At 46.0% G+C, this 21220-nt stretch overlaps 2 protein-coding genes across 4 annotated transcripts in view; one reads left to right on the plus strand and one right to left on the minus strand.

Annotated features, from left to right (window-relative positions):
• Positions 1-21220, minus strand: part of LOC148682569 (uncharacterized) — a 1090975-nt gene that overhangs the window by 477133 nt on the left and 592622 nt on the right. The window lies entirely within an intron of this gene.
• Positions 1-21220, plus strand: part of LOC799502 (protein NLRC3) — a 93240-nt gene that overhangs the window by 70569 nt on the left and 1451 nt on the right. The window lies entirely within an intron of this gene.

Raw genomic sequence — 21220 nt, forward strand, 5'->3', positions numbered from 1 at the left:
TGCGGCCAGGGGGTATGTGGTGATTCCTCAGGTTGAGCACGCGATTGCGGTCAATCTTTGTCCGCGTGGCGCCTCTTCTTGGCGGGGTCTTCCTCGTCTCGCATCCAAAGCCTGTAAGTTATCTGCCTCCCTCAAAGCTAGAGCTTACAAGGCTGCGGGCCAGGCTGCTTCCGCCTTTCACGCGATGGTCACCTACCAGTGCTACCAAGCACAGGCGCTGGCCAAGCAGCACGAGGGTGGGTCCAACCCAGGCTTGTGAGCTTCGCATTGCATTCGACTATACTGTTCGGACCACTAAGTCCGCTGCATGTGTGTTGGGGAGGAGGATGTCCACATTAGTGGTCCAGGAGCACCACCTCTGGCTAAACTTGGCTGATATGTGCAAAGTCGACAAAATTCACTTTCTTGACTTCCCCACATCCCAAGCTGGCCTGTTCGGCAACACCGTCTGTGAATTCACCCAGGAATTCAAGGCGGTGAGAGAGCAGTCTGATGCGATGGGTAATTTCCACTTTTCCACTCTCTGTCTCCGCAGGTCTTCACCAAGCTCGCGGAGGGTGCCTTAGCGCCCCTTCGGCTCGCAGCCATCCGCATACTCAATTATCTCGTTGACTGGCTGATTTTAGCCCACTCTAGGGAGCAATTGATTATGCACAGAGAGAAGGTGCATCGGCACCTCCACCTGTTGGGGCTTCAGGTCAACCGAGAAAAGAGCAAACTCGCCCCCGTGTAGAGGATCTCTTTTCTTAAGCTGGAGCTGGACTCGGTCACCATGACAGCGCACCTCTCCGGAGAGCGCACTCAGCTGATGCTGTACTGTCTGAGAGAGCTCGACAGCAAAATAGTGGTCCCACTGAAATTATTTTAGAGGCTCTCCCTAACACGGAGATATGTGCGCCTTTTTATCTGTCAGTAAAGTTCCCCGTCAGGTGAGGCCTGCAGATTCCTCCTTGGCCCCCAGCACTGACTCAGCGGAGGAGTCACCTGCTGGCCTACTATGTTGTAGGTCTGCCTGCTGGTCAGCCCGCGTTTTGGGTAAAGGTGCCCGCTATGCATGATCCCCACTAGGCGATCCTATATGCTTATTCAGTGACTGTGCAATCCCCTCTCAAGGGCGGACCCATGTCTTCCCTCTCTGCTAACCATATTATATGCATACTCCCCCTTCTCAGGGCTAGTACTTTGCCATCATATCTCCCCATTGGGTAGCAGATGGCCTCCGCAGCGTCCTCTCTATCGGGACTGCACGCTTTCCCAACGTACTGTCGTATTTCCTAGAATCATCTAGACGCTAGCGACTTCCCAAAAAATATACCTAAATCCGTAAAACTTCTGTTGAAGTGGGACAAGTAAGGGCTAGGGACCACGTTGGAAGACCGCACCTCTCTTTGATGCAGGAGTGCTCACGCTTGCCTGGCTATCCTCTCATCAGAGGCGAAGGTAAGGTGCAGTCATTATGGCGTTTTCTAGACATTTCCCTATTCGTGGATTAAAATCCACTGATAGCATTGAAGTTCCCCATCCAAAGGGGAACGCTCTCGTTACTAAAGTAATCCTCGTTCCCCGAGGAAGGGAACGGAAATGCTATTTACCATCGCCATAATGATTGTTCCTTAGCTGTGTCAGTCACTTCAGCTTAAAAGGATGGCGTTCCCTTGCTTTCCCTGTGCTTATATGCGGAGATAATTGGCAATAAGCTTCAGGTGTGCAAGCTTACGCTGCCAACTCATTTGGCATTTTATTGGCCTGTTATATACTCTTTCAAACGATTGGCTTTCTGAAACGAAATCACTATTCGTGGATTAAAATACACTGATAGCATTTCTGTTCCCCGAAGAGGGTTACTTTAGTTACCAGAGCGTTCATATCTTGACATCATGCCAAATGTTAATTTTGTATACTTTCCTTGCAATTAGTTGAAAATCTGGAGGGGGCTTTTCTATTGTTGCCCTAAAAAAATTAAAATCATTGTAAAAAAAAAAAAAAAAAAACCTTGCAAATACCTTGAAAGGCCATGAAACCCCTGTTTCAGCAGGATGTTTTCACACCTCTAGGTTGGAAAAAGTCAGGAAAGTGGGTGTGTCTAGCTCTGTTTGGGTGGGAGTGTCGGAAAGTTAATAAAGATGGAAGTTGCCATTTGGGCATGTGCTGATTTTCAGCGAGGCAAAACAAACCCACAAGCAAAGGAGAAAGACAGTGACTGTGTTTAATGACGGTGAAATGTTTGAAACCGCGCGTCGTATAAGAGAAAAAAAACTCTGCATTTCTCTGTAACTTAGATGCACTTGGTAGGTCAGAAAGCCATGTGTATAGACAATCCTGTCACAAAATGCAGCGAAAATTCATCCAACGGTTAGCAATAGTTTGCTTACAGTGTTCACGTTTACACTCGAAGAGCAGCAGTTACAGCAGATCTTTCAGTCTATAATATTGTAGGGATTTAAACGTAAATCAAGTAACTTAGAAATCATTTTGACTAACGTTTGTCTTTAAACACTAAAAGACTACTGCTGACCATACCAAGTATAACTTTGCCAACTAAATGAACAAAGAAAAGTTACTGATCGCACACACTTACCAAATCTGTAGAGACAGGACAATCAACACAAACTGGAGCTGTGTCTTGTTTTAAAGGAGATGTAGCAGCCCTTGATTTTTTTAAAACGAAGCAGAGAGTTTCTGACGGGTGTAATGTGTTTTATTCTGGAACCAGCATAAACACCGTGAAAACTGGAAGTAAACACACAAATTACAAGGCAAATTTACAATAAATTACAACACATTTACAGTGCATTATCATGCATCTGGACACAGCACAACAAATGAGCAATGTAAAGCAACATATAAACAATAATTCACTTAGTTGACAATTTCAAAACACAAAAGTTGCCAAAAATAGACCATTTAGACATTGACATCATAATTTGAAACACAAACATAACTTACACACCACACTCCGCTCACCAAGGGATGCTAGCTTAAACACTTAGCTTCTTAGTAATGTGATGGTCATCTGGATTTCTCACGAGAATTTAATCACCAAGCTTCTGGGAAGAGATTGTTTTGATGAGTGTGGCATAGTATGATTATAAAGGTTCCAGGGTTTACTTTAAAGCCATTAACCTGAATAAGGTGAGTGAAAATTAACAACCTATAGCGACCTCTTGTGGCCGTTTACAAATGATAATAATTTTTCAAATGAGATTCGAACACAAGTCGGCTGTGTTATGACGCAACGTGCTTACCACTGGACCACAATAGCACTATTAGAGAGGGAATAAAAAATACATATTATACTGTGAAAGGCAAGACACAGCAGTACTTTCTATTGATGGCTTACTCATTTTCTCCCCTTTTTAGATTTCTGATCAAGTTACATCAGATTTAATGTAGTGAATCATCAGTTTTTTTATTGAGCAGGTGTATTATTTATTGATATTAATTATTCGAATTCTTATATTCATTAAGGTGCCGCTGTTTGGGGTTGAATGATGATAATTTTGCTCACGGGGCTGTGAGAAAATAAATAAAAAGAACTGTGCTGCGGCAAAATAATGAAAAAAAAAAAGAGTGAGGCTATGGTCAAATAAATGAAAAAATGAACAAAATGTGTGACTGCTGAGAGTGCAAGCAGCTAGGAACACCAGCCCTCATGGCCAAAAAACATACCGGCCCACCGGGAATTATCCCGGTTCTCCTAGTTTTAAGTACTTTTCATCATGAAACCCTGAACTTTAAAAATTATGTCACCGCTTAGTCTATACTTGAACTATTCTTAGTAGAAACTGTGTGTATGGGCTTTACTTCATTCCATGATTAAAGAACATTACGTTTGAAATCTTAACACGATTAAAATCACAAGCATATCTGGCCCAATTCATTCACAAAGTCTTTTGCAACTGTGTCCATTTATAAATTGTCAAGAGAGAGGGCGGGAACATCTCATGTGTCTGAAAGATGCAATTGTACTGAACTCAGTCCAGCAACTATTTTAGATTACAGCAGTGCCCATCACATTCAACTTTAATCTACTCACATCATTTACATGAGCAGTACTCTGGTTAGCGAGAGTAAATTCATCAGCCATAAAAGTAGCCTCCGACAGTTTAGTCACTTTATGCTCATTAGGCTACGTGGCAACAGCATTTAGAACACAACATTTAAACTCTTCAAGAAGAATGAGCTCTCAAAGCTGTTCATTAGATTTAATTTTTACAGAGGAGCACCAGTGGTCAAACAGATTTTATTTCTTTTTAGCAAACTCAAAAAACTGCTTTTCTCAGATTTAAAATGAGTCCTAAATTTCTTGTAAGACATTTCTCTAAAGATGGACACTACAAACAGGAGAGGATAAAGATCTGCAAACTGGAGAGCATGTGAACTAGCTCTCATCATCCTCTTTGCCAGGGACAATAACAGCAGATGCGCTCCATTAACAGATACGAAAAAACAAATTGTCACATTATGAAAACGAGAGACTTCAGTTCCTACCTACATAAAAATATAACTAACTAAACCAACCTAATCTTCAGAGTTGTACCGGACTCGGTGCGGCTTTTAAACGCTAAGCTCGAGGACAGTTGGCATAGCCAAAAACCTGATGCGTTCCTCCAACAGAGACTTAATAATCTCCATCCAGAATAACCTTCAAAAATAAAAAAGACTCTGACTACCTGAAGTCTACTCATTTGCACTGGTGAACACAAACATTATGCATTACCTTAAATGTAGTTGTCCCGGACGAGGCCCCAATTTATTGTTTCGACCCCCTCGTTTGAGTCGCAACATAAAAGAGCTCAAACCACAATATTATCTATATACAACTGATCTGTTATACATAGAACTGATAGAACAACAAATCACGGCAACAAACAAATGTCTAGGGGTAAATGAAGAAGATAAAGATCTTAAGATAAAATCACAACTAACTTTACATATGAATAATGCAAAACAAAACCACAAGGTTACAGAATGAACAAGAAGGTCTTGACACAAGGACGTACAAGCAGCCACAGCATCCTCTAGAAGCTAACACATCACTCTTATTTATATGCTTCAAACCAATTCGTTGAGCAAGCAGCCACCCAAACTGGAATTCTGGGGAAGCTTTTTGTAGCTCCCTGGTTCAATAAAGGATCGACTCTTTCACTGGTGTTTTCCCATGATTTATTTTCAGTGCAGCATTCACTTCACTGACAACGTCATCTTACATCAAACACCTTGCACCGTACGGGAAACACCTTGCACCATACACCGAACACCTTGCACCGTACAGCAAACACCATAAGAGCTTGTATACAAAAGGAAAATTAAACCAAATGTAAGCAAAAAATGAAAGCCATATACAAACAAACAGACCTCGCTTAATCTTCATATACAAACTCAATACAAACAAACAAACAAACAAACAGATTAAACATGAGCTGCAACGCCGTGATCATGTGCGATCTTTCTGTGTGTCCGTTTATATCCATAAGGGTAATTAATTCAAAATAAAAGACTTCCGCTTTTACACTGAACACTTCGTAACATAAATACAAAAAATATCAAATATACATAAAATAAAGGAAAGAGAGAGAGAGAGAGAGAGAGAGAGAGAGAGAGAAGTATATACACAATATAAACATATTGTAGAAAAAGATATACAATAACATAGACACCATGTCAAAGTTATTAACACCTTTACTTTTACAAGGTATAATTTCTGCTCAAAATGTCATTTTGGTGCACTCCCTTCAAATTAAATCAAAGAAAAAAACAGAAAAGCTGCCATTTTGAACTAAATCTGGCCAATAGGGATCGCATAAAAGAACCTCTGTGTTTCACTGAGGGTTTCTCTGAAAGAGAGGTTGCAGAAGTTCTATCAGGATGAGGAACTCTTCAAGAAAGCATATGAAAGTGTGAAGACCAATGAAACCCTCCTGACCATCTGCTCTGTGTTGGATGGTTTGTTTTTGTCTGAAGAAAGATGCTGATTGGATGATGACAGAACTAAAGATGACCACATCCATATATGTGCACGTTGTGCTGACTCTGCTAGAGGATCATGACCAGATCCAGGCCGTCCTCTGGAGTCTGGGTCAGCCAGCAGATGATCTTCTAGAAAAGTGAAAAGTATTTTTGATGAATTGAGTGTAACCAAGACGGGCTTAAATTCTGCCAGCAGTCTGTTCTTGCTGAAAACAAAAGCTGGAGCTTGAGTTTAGGTTTATGCACCTCGGCTTACAGAAGTTTTTTTAAAGTTCTTTATTTCATCCTTGATAATAAAGATCACTGTAGGAAAACAACACACATGTTGTTTCTGGAAAAAACAATAATTTTTATATATTCATATTTATACTCTTCACTTCATCGGTTGTTGGTCTGCGGTATATTAATGTAATACAAGGAGCGACACAGACAACTGATTTCAGATCCACATGCAGGTTTATTTAGGATGTCAGGCAAGCAGGGGTCAATACGGGTGCAAACAGATGTATAAAGACAATCCAGAATCGTGGTTGGAATAACAGTCGAGAGGTCGAAAGACAGGCAGCAGACAGGGACAAAAAGACAAACTAGGCTAGGGTCAAAACACGGGAAAACAAGACAAGGAAAAACTCGTTGTAATTGTGACCGGGGCCTGTACTTTATTAAGAAACAAAAATTAAAACATTTGTTAGTTAACAAAATTCAGGTTCACGTTACTGTCAAGAATGGGACTGGAAGGACACAAATGCAGGTTCAAATTAAAGATTTTAATGAACAGCAAAGACTGTAGTCAGGGCCACAAAATAACAGCCAAAAAATAACACAAAAATCCAAAAAGATCAAATAAATAGTCTTTAGGACCTCCTCCGTTACCGGGTTTGAAAAGAGAAAAATAAAAATTTCCGAGGGTCAAAAAACAGAGTCTCTCGGCCAGTGGCGCGCTGCACACAAGGAGAAAAAACAACAAAAAGGCCGGGGTTAAGACAGCAAAAATATAATGAGAAAAGAATGTCCTTACAAACTCCTCCGGTAGAGGGCGCACTATGGCCCGGCTGTTTTAGATGTGACCGACGAGAGCGAGCGAGGGAGAGGGGAAGTCGGACGGCAGGTGATGTCGGAGAACTCAGTGCGGAGGGGATGACGGTGCCTGAGAACAGAGGGATATGAGCCAAAATGGAACACACACAAGAAGGACAGAGCGCTAGAAGTAAGATGACGGCCAGGCGAGACACAACTGGAAGGGATAACACCAACCAACACGACAGGACTGGAGAGACAACTCGGAAGACTGTTACACGGACTGACACACAACGATCTGACACAGGATGACACACGAGAGGGAACTAAATAGGGGAAGGAGCATAACTGAATCCAGGTGAGATTAATTAAATCATGATAATAGTAAAAAGGTAACAAGGGGGAGGGAGGAATATTACGTTGAGCACAAGGTGACAGACCAAAACAAAACATCCACGCGTGCTAATGACATGACAACATAAACAAAGGCGGCGTGATCAAACCAGGGGTGTGACAGTACCCCCCCCCCTACGGGCGCCACCAGGCGCTGCAGGGAGAGGCTTACCTCGTCGCCGATGGAAATCCTCGACCAGCGCCTGATCAAGTATGTCCCGGGCTGGGACCCAACTCCTCTCCTCTGGACCATAGCCCTCCCAGTCCACTAGATACTGGAAACCCCTGCCCCTGGGTCTAACATCAAGCAACCTTCGTACTGTGTAGGCTGGTAAGCCGTCCACTAGTTGGGGGGGAGGGGGGGAAGGGGCAGAAGGGACAAGGGGGGAATACATCACAGGTTTAACCCTAGATACATGAAAAATAGGGTGTACCCGACCAAGCTTGGGGGGAAGCTTGAGCCTTACCACCACCGGACTCAAGACTTTAGTGATTTGATATGGACCAATGAACCTGGGGGCCAGCTTGCGTGAAGGCACCCTGAGAGGCAGGTCCTTGGTGGAGAGCCATACTCTTTGACCACAAATGTAATGAGGGGCAGGAGTCCGGTGTTGGTCGGCCGCTGCTTTGGTTCGTCTGCCAACTCGGACCAAGGCCTCCCTAGCTTTCCTCCAGGTGCGTCGACACCGCCGAACGAAAGCTAGGGCAGACGGAACGGCAGCTTCAGGTTCCTGTGAGGGAAACAAAGGGGGTTGGAATCCAATTGAACACTCAAATGGGGACAAACCTGTAGCTGATGACGGAAGAGAGTTGTGAGCGTACTCGACCCATGACAGTTGTTGGCACCAGGAGCTAGGATTGTGGGACGCCAGGCAGCGGAGAGTTCGTTCCAAATCCTGGTTGGCTCGTTCAGACTGCCCGTTGGTCTGAGGATGGAATCCTGATGACAGACTCGTAGAAGCCCCGATCTGTCGACAGAACTCCTTCCAAAAGCGGGAGACAAACTGGGGACCCCTGTCAGAAACCACATTAACCGGAAGACCATGAATCCGGAATACGTGATCAATCACCACTTGCGCAGTCTCCTTGGCTGAAGGAAGTTTGGGGAGGGGAATGAAATGGACTGATTTAGAGAAACGGTCCACCACCGTGAGAATGACGGTGTTTCCTTTAGATTCTGGGAGACCAGTGACAAAATCAAGGGCCACGTGTGACCATGGGCGGGACGGGATGGGTAGGGGGCGAAGCAGACCAACGGGAGGTGCATTAGAAGTCTTGTTCTGGGCACAAACAGAACAAGCCGCCACAAACTGCCTGACGTCCTTGGCCATGGATGGCCACCAGAATCGCTGGTGAATCAAAGCCAGCGATCTCCGCACTCCTGGGTGACAGGCTAGCCTGGACGAGTGTCCCCACTGGATGACCTCTGAGCGAAGTCTGGTTGGAACAAACAGACGGCCCGCTGGGACCCTCCCTGGAACTGAGATCTTTTGTATGGCCTTCTCCACCCGTCTCTCAATGTCCCAGGAGATAGACGCCACCACCATTTCTTTTGGTAAAATGGCATCAACCGATTTCTCCTTTCCTGGGACCTCAAAGAGACGGGAGAGGGCATCGGGCTTGACATTCTTGGTTCCAGGTCTGAATGATAGGGTAAATTTAAAGCGGTCAAAGAAGAGGGCCCAGCGAGCCTGTCGAGGGGTCAGCCTCCTGGCCGAATGGATATATTCGAGATTCTTGTGATCCGTCCAGACCAGGAAAGGTTGGGCTGCCCCTTCTAGCCAGTGACGCCACTCCCCCAGAGCCAGCCTGACTGCCAATAATTCTCGGTTCCCTACGTCATAATTCCGTTCCGAAGGGTTTAGGCGGTGGGAAAAGAAGGCACACGGATGTACTTTCCCGTCCAGGCAAGACCTCTGAGATAGAACTGCGCCTACCCCGACATCAGATGCATCCACCTCAACAATAAATTGTTGTTCAGGATCTGGAATGGACAAAACAGGAGCAGAGACAAAACGGGACTTCAATTCATCAAAGGCCTCCTGTGCATCACTATTCCACTTGAACCATACCTTGGGAGAGGTGAGTGCTGTTAAAGGTGCAGCAATCTGGCCAAAGTTCCTGATGAATCGCCGGTAAAAGTTTGCAAAGCCCAGGAACCGCTGCAGAGCTTTGCGAGAGTCAGGGGTTGGCCACTCGGCAACAGCCCTTATCTTACAGGGATCTGCCTGGATCTCTCCCGCTGAGATGATGAACCCCAGAAACGGAATTGACTGGGCATGGAAAACGCACTTCTCCGCCTTGACATAAAGTTGGTTCTCCAACAACCGTTGTAGCACCTGGCGTACGTGTTGAATATGTATCTGCAGGCACGGGGAAAAGATCAAAATATCATCGAGATACACAAAGACAAAACGATTAACCATGTCTCTCAACACATCATTAACCAGGGCCTGAAAGACAGCCGGGGCGTTGGTCAGACCGAACGGTAAGACCCGGTATTCAAAGTGTCCCGTAGGGGTGTTAAAGGCTGTCTTCCACTCATCCCCCTCACGTATGCGGACAAGATGGTAGGCATTCCTGAGGTCAAGTTTGGTGAAAACCTTGGCTCCCTGCAACAGCTCAAAAGCAGACGACATGAGAGGTAGGGGGTACCTGTTTTTAACGGTAATGTCGTTGAGCCCTCGATAATCAATGCATGGACGCAGGGAGCCATCCTTCTTCTTAACAAAGAAGAATCCAGCACCTGCAGGAGACGAGGAGGGTCGGATGAGACCGGTTTTAAGGGATTCATTAATGTACCTGTCCATAGCCTCTCTCTCTGGACCAGAAAGGGAAAACAAGTGTCCCTTAGGCGGAGAAGTGCCTGGGAGGAGCTCGATGGCACAATCGTATGGTCTGTGAGGAGGCAAGGAAGTGGCCCGGGACTTGTTAAACACCTGGCGCAGGCCGTGGTACTCCACCGGGACCCCAGTCAGATCAGCAGCCTCTGCCTGTAACACAGAGGACACAGAAACAGGAAAAGGGGCACTGCCCAGACAAGAAGACAAACAATACTGGCTCCAAGATAAAATGGCATTACCAGACCAATCAACATGAGGACCATGCTTTACTAACCACGGGTGCCCCAACACTATGGAGGCACTCGGGGAATCCAGAAGCAACAGAGTGGTCACCTCGTGATGATTGCCTGAAACAGTCAGGTTAATAGGAGGGGTAGAATGGGAAACAGTGGTTATAAGGGAGCCGTTGAGGGAGCGAGCAGGGATAGGATCAGGAAGAGGGATAGCAGGAATTCCCCACAAAGCAGCTAGGGAGGAGTCCATAAAATTTCCTTCAGCCCCCGAGTCAACCAGGGCTGAACAAGAATTAGAGGAATCACTGAAGTGTACAGAAACAGGAAGAAGAGTGCGGGAGGAAGAGTGTAGGAAAGGGGTAGTGCTCACCAGTATCCCCCTCTTCACTGGTGAGGCTTGACGTTTGAGTGGGCAGGCTACAGCAAAATGTCCAGGCTTCCCACAGTAAAGGCAGAGTCCCTGGACGAAGCGTTGCTGTCTCTGTAGTGGGGTAAGACGAAGACGCCCTACTTGCATGGGCTCCGGATCCATTGGAGCAGAACCAGATGCTTCTGCAGCCAAGACTGGACGGGAATCCTCCACTCTCCATGGGGGGCGAACCGTTAGACGCTGACGACGACGATGGAGACGTCCCTCAATCCGCAGGGCCATGTTAACTAGGTCATCAAGGTCCTGGGGAAGATCCTGTGTGGCCAGCTCGTCCTGAATGTCATCCTGTAACCCGGCGCGGAACATAGACCTGCACGCGCCCTCGTTCCAGTCACAGGAGGCCGCTAGAGTCTTGAAGGCGATGGCATATTCAGTAACGGATTGTCCTGCCTGGCGTAGGCGTGCCAGCTGGTCCGCTGCTTCCTGGCCCCGGACTGATCGGTCAAATAATCTCACCATTTCTTGGCGAAAGTCTTCAAACGAAGCACAGCAAGGGGCTCTAGTCTCCCACACTGACGTTCCCCAGTCGCGAGCTTTACCGGTGAGGAGGGTCAATACAAACGCCACTTTAGATTCCTCAGATGCATAAGTGCGTGGTTGTAAGGTGAAAACCACTGCACACTGAGACAAGAAGGCTCTACAGGAATTAGGGTCTCCGTTGTAGGGTGGAGGGTTGTTGCAACGGGGCTCCGGATCATGATGACGGAGAGGACCCCCCTGGGCTGCCTCATGCTGTAGGTCCTGGACGAGTGCAGTTAGCTCTGCCACTTGATTGGCCAGGAATTCCACCTCCCTGGTGGTGTTGGTTAATCTAGCCTCATGCTGGCCTAAGAGTGCACCTTGCTGGGTGACTGCAGTTCTGACCGTGTCTGAACCCGCTGCGTCCATTCTCTGGTCAGATCGTACTGTCAAGAATGGGACTGGAAGGACACAAATGCAGGTTCAAATTAAAGATTTTAATGAACAGCAAAGACTGTAGTCAGGGCCACAAAATAACAGCCAAAAAATAACACAAAAATCCAAAAAGATCAAATAAATAGTCTTTAGGACCTCCTCCGTTACCGGGTTTGAAAAGAGAAAAATAAAAATTTCCGAGGGTCAAAAAACAGAGTCTCTCGGCCAGTGGCGCGCTGCACACAAGGAGAAAAAACAACAAAAAGGCCGGGGTTAAGACAGCAAAAATATAATGAGAAAAGAATGTCCTTACAAACTCCTCCGGTAGAGGGCGCACTATGGCCCGGCTGTTTTAGATGTGACCGACGAGAGCGAGCGAGGGAGAGGGGAAGTCGGACGGCAGGTGATGTCGGAGAACTCAGTGCGGAGGGGATGACGGTGCCTGAGAACAGAGGGATATGAGCCAAAATGGAACACACACAAGAAGGACAGAGCGCTAGAAGTAAGATGACGGCCAGGCGAGACACAACTGGAAGGGATAACACCAACCAACACGACAGGACTGGAGAGACAACTCGGAAGACTGTTACACGGACTGACACACAACGATCTGACACAGGATGACACACGAGAGGGAACTAAATAGGGGAAGGAGCATAACTGAATCCAGGTGAGATTAATTAAATCATGATAATAGTAAAAAGGTAACAAGGGGGAGGGAGGAATATTACGTTGAGCACAAGGTGACAGACCAAAACAAAACATCCACGCGTGCTAATGACATGACAACATAAACAAAGGCGGCGTGATCAAACCAGGGGTGTGACAGTTACTGCCCACAACTTCAGGTTTTCTCCAACCAAATGGAAATATCAAGCAGAGAGGTGTACAAACAGTCTTCTTTTATTAGACAGTTTAATATGCTTCTCAAAAAATTTAATCATATAAAACATGTAATCCCTTACAACGAGTCACAAAACAATACAATGGCTGTCAGTGGCCACTGCTGAAATCACACTCAGTTTTACACAGGATATACCAACATGTGGGAATGATCAATGAAAAAGAGAAAAATGCAACACTTCAATGCAAATGAAACCCTCAAAACAAAACACACTCCTTATTACTAAAGAAAGAGAAACTAACCCACACTCCAAATAAACCACCCGCATAACAAATAAAGCCGAAATAAAACAACCCTCCCCATATAAGGCAATCCTTCCTGTCAGTATTGAAATGGAAGATGAACAATAACAACAGCCCTTCACAAAATTACACAAATAAAATACAAACCCACCAAATAGTTCACAACACGCACACGCACTCACATATATGTACACTCACAAACGCGCCAAAGTCAAAAGAATGAGAGTAATAATAACAATAAGTGCACACACACACACACACACACACAATCACACACTCTTCCTTGACATGACCGGGTCACACACAACCAGGTGCCAAAAGGGAAAGCGAATCGCCTCTCCGTAGCGCAATCGGGTGGCCAGACAGCAGCAAAACAGCAACGAGCACTCTATCAAACAACCGTTCAATATTAATTCGCATATTAAAGTTTAAAATCACATTTCTAGATAAAAACATTTACAGACTCTCAAATAGAAACTAACCTGCAGCCCAGTCAACTGGCTCTCAACACAAATGGTGAGCGATCCACCTATCATACATGGATGCAGCTAAAATAATTATTTATTATTGACTAACAGCACTAAAACTCACTAGAAATAGCCAGAGACATAAACAGAAACATACCGTTACTTGCTGATGCGATTGCAATTCCGCAGGCCCAAGAAGCAGAATTACAGAAAGACAACCTTGTACAGGTTTCTATGAACACTGCAGGCTTACTGCTCAACGCTCAATCAAACGCACATCAAAAGTTTGCAAGCACTCAACACACCGCCACTTTTCCATGCCAGGGAGAAAACGGAAGGAAGGGAAAACCTCCGCACTTTTAAAGGGGCGGTGAGCTTACTTTCCAACTCCATTTACCTACACATAATGGTAAACTCCTCCCCCTTGGGGATCCCCTATTACACGCATACAATGGGAAACCCCTCCCCTTTGGGGATCACCCCATTATATAATGTCACTTACGTAAACAAGACTTTGACAATCCTTAGGTGATGCAAGTGTAACCAGTCAGAATGAGGAAGCATGTGTGTGTGCGTGTGTGAGTGGATTACATGTATGAAAATTTAGTTTATGAATGGCGGATTTGTAGTCCATAAGCAATAGTGTGTGAATTCCAGCGATCTAAGGAGTTACGATCGCTGGTGATCGTGACACTTAAATATTAAAAGGCACAGCCAATCCTTTGAAATGCATGACTGGACTGTCAGCGATGTCGTTCTCAACTGTAGATGGAACTACAAAAGAGTGTTTGCTTTGGCAGATTGGGTATAGAGTGGAGGAACTATGACGTCAATTTGTATGCAAAAACCCGGAAGCGAGTTAGCATATTAGCACTTCCGGTTCCCTCGTCCCAAAGTCAATGAGTTTTTTGAATGGGGTTTCAGTAAAATCGCTTAAATAAGGTCCGTGGCTAACACCAACTCAATATATTTTCACGTTTTGTTCTACGACATAAAACACATCAGTTACAGCACACTCTTCAACTTTTAAATCGATTATGCTTCTTTAAAAAGACGGTTGCTATCAAGTTGCTAAATGAGACTACAGGCGGCATCGGGGACAATATACGTCATCGAGCTGATCTGGTCTGGAGCGCAGCTCGCCTGTGTTGGGCGTTTGGATTTGTCTGTTATTTAGGTATTTTCATGAATAGTATTTTATAGTTTGTTGTATTATTCTAATTGGGAATTCAGATTGTGTGTAGATAATTCCTTCACTTATAAAGGCTGTCGAGACAGACTAATTTGTTGATCATTTATTTTAATTAAACGATATTATGAAGATACTGCTCACCAGTGCAGCAGCCTGTTTCTTTCCTGCTCTCAGTAATGCAAACGTGTGAATAAATGTGTAAAAATACAAACATATTTACTGTCATTTTAACTTTTTACACTCCTCCATAAAAGGTATAGCAGATGTGACTGTATGGGCTGCTTTTCGCTGTACGTCGTGACACAAAAGGAATATTGAATGTTGTTCTGTGTCCATGTTGGAACTGTCACGGAATACAGGGAGACCCAATTGCAAGTAAAATAATATTTTATTGACTCAGACAGAATGACAGAAGGAAGAACGCAGGAAGATGATGAGTGAGTCAAGCGAGCAGCAGGAAATGTAAATCGAACAGGGAGCACTGAAGAACAAGATCAGAGAGCCGCCAACAGAAAGGTACAAGAGTCCAAACACAGAGCTCTCCCCGCGACACACGACCAGAACTCAGCGACCGGAACCTGACAGGACACAGACAAACAGACGTGAAGAAAACGAACTGACACTGTGAGACAGAAACGCTGAACATATATAGGCGCGGTAATGCGCTGCACCTGTGGTCCACTGATTACAACTGAGCGGTGCTGCGCACGGCAAGGCTGGTGACAGCGTACACGTGACCACCCAGCTGATAAGGTAAACACAACTGACAGCAACGCGACTCTAACAAAGACACAGAGACACCCAACACACACACTCATACACGCATTTACGTAAAACGCATAACGCACCACACCGCACACACACACATACACACACGCAGACACATCATAGAAGAACAGACAGATCCACAATCGTGACAATACCCTCTCTCCTAGGACCGTGTGCTCAGGACCGTAACCCTCCCAGTCCACCAAGTACTGAAATCCTCGTCCCCTCCGTCTAGAGTCCAGAATGCGCTTAACCGAATAAGCAGTCTCCCCATCTACGAGACGCGGCGGGGGGGGAACTGGTGTGTGCGGATTAATTGCCGTATGAAAAACGGGCTTTACTTTAGATACATGGAACACGGGATGAATTCTCCTGTACGCTGGAGGTAATTTGAGGCGGATTGCCACAGGACTAATGATTTTAGTGACAATAAATGGGCCAATAAATTTAGGAGCTAGCTTATTACTAACGGTGCGGAGCGGAATGTTCTTAGTTGAAAGCCACACTTTTTGACCGACAACGTAAACGGGAGGCTTAGACCGGTGGCGATCGGCTTTAGCCTTGGTGCGCACACCCACTTGGAGGAGGGTCTGTCTGGCCCTGCTCCAAGTGCGGCGGCACCTCTGGACAAAGGCGTGAACGGAGGGGACCGCGACTTCAGATTCCAGACTGGGAAAAACTGGTGGCTGGTAACCTAGACTACACTGAAACGGAGAAAGGCCCGTGGCCGACACTGGTAACGAATTATGTGCGTACTCCACCCACGAAAGCTGCTGACTCCAGGAGGAGGGATTCTGTGAGACCAAACATCGCAATGTGCGCTCAAGATCCTGATTGGCTCTCTCGGTCTGACCGTTACTCTGGGGATGAAAGCCAGACGAAAGACTCACAGTAGCCCCCGATAAACGACAGAATTCCCTCCAAAATTTAGAGATAAACTGAGGCCCCCTGTCAGAAACCACGTCCGTCGGGAGGCCATGAATGCGAAAGACGTGATTAATGACAGCAACCGCTGTCTCTCTGGCTGACGGTAATTTGGGCAGAGGGACGAAATGAGCAGCCTTCGAGAACCGGTCCACTACGGTTAAAATCACCGTGTTGCCGTTGGAGGGAGGCAGCCCCGTAACGAAATCTAGCGAGATGTGGGACCAGGGTCTCGAAGGTACTGACAGCGGCTGAAGGAGTCCCGCGGGTGGCCGATTGGAAGTCTTGGAAACAGCACACACAGAGCAAGCCAATACAAAATCACGCACATCACGAGCCAATGCTGGCCACCAGAATCGTTGTTTAATAACAAATGATGTGCGACTCACCCCAGGATGACAGGCTACTTTGGAGGAATGTCCCCATCGAATAACATCTGACCGAAGTTTCTCTGGCACGAATAACCGACTCGGTGGGCATCCAATCGGGGGCGTTACCCCATCTAAGGCTGCGCGAACCTTCGACTCTATCTCCCATGTGATGTTAGAAATAACAATACGCTTAGGCACTACGGGTTCGAGTGACGATGTACGCTCCGAAGAATCAAAAAGACGGGATAACGCGTCGGGCTTAATGTTCTTAGATCCCGGTCTATATGAGATGGTGAAATTGAACCGTCCGAAAAATAACACCCACCGAGCCTGCCTAGAGTTTAATCTTTTGGCGGATTTGATGTACTCAAGATTCTTATGATCGGTCCAGACGATAAAAGGGACCCCCGACCCCTCTAACCAATGACGCCACTCCTCCAAAGCAAGCTTGACGGCCAACAGCTCTCGATTACCAATGTCGTAATTACTTTCTGCGGCTGATAACCGATGAGAATAATACGCGCACGGGTGGATCTTGCCATCCGAGGAGGAGCGCTGGGACAGGATAGCTCCGACCCCGACCTCTGACGCGTCGACCTCCACCACAAACTGCCGGGAGGGATCAGGGGTTATCAGGATTGGAGCTGAAACAAAGCAGCCTTTCAGTTTTGAGAACGCAGCTTCGGCTGCGCTGGACCACCTGAACGGCGTTTTGGAGGAGGTCAAGGCGGTCAGAGGTGCGGCGAGCTGGCTGAAATTGCGAATAAATCGCCGGTAGAAATTGGCAAAGCCCAGAAACCTCTGCAGGGCCTTACGGGAATCAGGAGTTGGCCAATTTACCACAGCCTTAATCTTCTCTGGATCCATGCGCAACCCCTCGACTGACACGATATGCCCTAGAAAGGGAACAGACTGTGCATGAAAAACGCATTTCTCCGCCTTGACATAAAGACCATTCTCTAACAGCCTCTGAAGCACTCACCTGACGTGCTGAACATGTTCCTGGAGAGAATGGGAAAATATCAGTATGTCATCCAGGTAAACATAAATGAACTGATCTATCATATCTCTCAGAACGTCATTGACGAATGCTTGGAAAACAGCCGGAGCATTGGAAAGGCCGAAGGGCAGAACGCAGTACTCAAAATGCCCTCTGGGGGTGTTAAACGCTGATTTCCACTCATCCCCCGCTCTTATGCGAACCAAATGATAAGCATTGCGGAGATCTAATTTTGTAAAAAAGTTCGCCCCCTGCAGACGTTCAAAGGCTGAAGACATCAACGGCAAAGGGTATGTATTCTTGACCGTTATGTTGTTCAGCCCTCGATAATCAATGCACGGGCGAAGGGAACCATCCTTCTTTTTTACAAAAAAAAAATCCCGCCCCCGCCGGTGAAGAAGAGGGGCGGATGATCTTGGCTGCTAGAGAATCAGAAATATATTTCTCCATGGCCTCCCTCTCTGGAGCAGAAAGCGAGTATAATTTGCCTTTAGGCGGAGACGTACCTGGCAATAAGTCTATTGCACAGTCATAGGGACGATGAGGAGGCAGAGAAGCAGCCCGGGACTTACTGAACACTCTCTTCAGGTCATGGTACTCACGGGGCACGTTTGACAGATCCATCTGCTCCTCCTGAAACACAGAACGAGAAACAGCAGAACAAGCAGACACTAGACAAGATTTATGACAGCTCTCACTCCAAGAAAGCACAGTATTATGTCCCCAATTAATGTGAGGTTTGTGCAAAACCAACCAGGGATGTCCCAAGATCACAGGAGTGGCAATAGTCTCTGTTAAAAAAAACTCAATAGTTTCGGAATGGTTACCAGAAGTAATAAGTCTTATAGGAGCAGTGGAGTGTGTGATGGTGGGAAGAGAAAGACCGCTAAGAGCGTGCACTGCGATAGGAAGAGAAAGGGGAACAACAGGGATTTTCAAACTGTACGCCAGCTTAGAGTCAATAAAATTCCCCTCGGCTCCGGAGTCGATGAGCGCATGACAGTGGTGCATGATAGAGTTAAAAGATAGATTGACTGGCAGCATGGTTGTGTTAGGGGACTTGTCAAGGGTGATTTCACCAGCCAGTAAACTCTTACCCGGCGACGAATTCTTATTCTTGGCTAGACACGAAGCCACAAAATGTCCAGCGACTCCACAGTACATGCATAGTCCTTCCATGCGGCGACGACGCCTCTCCTCCGTGGAAAGCCGAAATCTGCCCATCTGCATGGGTTCCGGCTCGAGATCAGATGAGGGGGGTTCAGAAGATGCAGCGAAAAGAGATTGCGTGGGAAGAAGTGGAGTGTGCAGTTTCTTGTGGGAACCTCTCTGTTGTAACCGAGTGTCCACTCTGATGGCTAAATCAATAAGCCCATCCAGTGTCTTAGGCAGATCCATGACGTAGATTTCATCTTTAATATAATCTGCTAGTCCGTGCAAAAACATGTCCCACTGAGCTTCGGCATTCCATTTACATTCGGCCGCCAGAGTACGGAAGTCAATGGAATATTCAGCAACACTCATCTTATTCTGTCTGAGTTCAGCGAGCTTACGAGCCGCCTCTCTGCCAGAGACCGCTCGGTCAAACACAGTTTTTAACTCCTCTGAGAAAGCTTTAAAGGAGTTACAGCAGGGGAGTTTACGCTCCCAAACAGTGGTACCCCAAAGTGCCGCTTTACCGGTCAGCAAATTGATCGTAAACGCCACCTTACTCTCTTCGTTAGGGAAAGACGAAGGCTGTAGCGTGATGTAAAGTGAACATTTTGCTATAAATGACCGGCACAATTCTGGTTCGCCGGCGTAACATGCTGGTGGTGGAAGTCGCGGTTCAGTGGATCTGGGGGTCTCTTCTAGCGCATGAGCTGCTGGTGGAATGGTGGGAGGAGCTTGCTGGACAGCTTCAGTACGAAGCTCAGAACCCAGTCTCTGAACCTGAGTCGTGAGCTCAGAAACTTGAGTGACCAGCGCCTCAATGGCCTGGCCGGTCACTGCCATTTGTTTGTCCTGATGATCCAGTCGGGCTGAATTGTGGGCGAGGAAATCCTGGATTTTGGTAACACTTGCTGGGTCCATCTCAGTGGTCAGTTCGTTCTGTCACGGAATACAGGGAGACCCAATTGCAAGTAAAATAATATTTTATTGACTCAGACAGAATGACAGAAGGAAGAACGCAGGAAGATGATGAGTGAGTCAAGCGAGCAGCAGGAAATGTAAATCGAACAGGGAGCACTGAAGAACAAGATCAGAGAGCCGCCAACAGAAAGGTACAAGAGTCCAAACACAGAGCTCTCCTCGCGACACACGACCAGAACTCAGCGACCGGAACCTGACAGGACACAGACAAACAGACGTGAAGAAAACGAACTGACACTGTGAGACAGAAACGCTGAACATATATAGGCGCGGTAATGCGCTGCACCTGTGGTCCACTGATTACAACTGAGCGGTGCTGCGCACGGCAAGGCTGGTGACAGCGTACACGTGACCACCCAGCTGATAAGGTAAACACAACTGACAGCAACGCGACTCTAACAAAGACACAGAGACACCCAACACACACACTCATACACGCATTTACGTAAAACGCATAACGCACCACACCGCACACACACACATACACACACGCAGACACATCATAGAAGAACAGACAGATCCACAATCGTGACAGGAACTTGCAGCCATTTGATAGACTTGTTTCTCCTCACGCCTCATTTCTGTCGACTGTTTAAGGTAACGTTAAGCGGGCTGTGTGCGCGAGTGATACACTTATTTAAATATGTCTCATAATAATACTATATAGGCACATTTATACACATTTTTAAAACTTTTAGAACCGCAAAGCAAAACAGATGTATTTCCCACGTAAAAATTATCCAAAAGGCACAAAGGTCTATGTTTTTTTGTGTGTATTTATTAGTTTATAATATATAGTGTGGATTATAATATAATATACAGAGAGATTAACTCTTTGTCATGGACATTATTTCTAGAAATAAGCTTGATAAGTTGTCTGGAGGGCTCTGTAGTCCGTTTATAGCCTAATGTTAGCTTTTTAACTCTTGCGTTTGCATTTAAGATTCAAAAGTGCTCAAAGTTGTATTTTGGTGTGAGGATTATCCGACTGAACAAAACGTGTAAGTGTAATGAACAGTGTTTGAACACAGAGCTTATTATTCGCAATCTTCGAAAAGCCTATGGGAAAATCCTATAGGGATTTTCACGAGGGAACCAGTTTTATGCTAGCAGTCAATTAGCCTACAAAGTGACGTCATAGTTCCTCCACTCTATTTGTGGATCTGTCTAATGTTTTTCTGAGGAGGAGTGTGTGTTTTGGTGCTGTACTACTGTCTTCAATTGTTTTCAAAGATCAGAGACCTGAACCTGATGTACTGTGATTTAACAGCTAATAAGCTCAAATTATTAACTCAAAAACTCAAACTAAAAAAAGATTCTTCCGCCAGCACTCTGTTTGTGTGAAACTCTGAGGCCAGCGTGTTTGATTGGAGAAAACTTGTAGATTTTTTGTGGCATGTGGGTTAGTGTGCTGTGGCATACATGTTTTTACAGGATGA

Source organism: Danio rerio, chromosome 4 (genome assembly GCF_052040795.2).
Source record: "Danio rerio strain M-AB ecotype USA chromosome 4, GRCz13ab, whole genome shotgun sequence".
Lineage (NCBI taxonomy): Eukaryota > Metazoa > Chordata > Actinopteri > Cypriniformes > Danionidae > Danio > Danio rerio.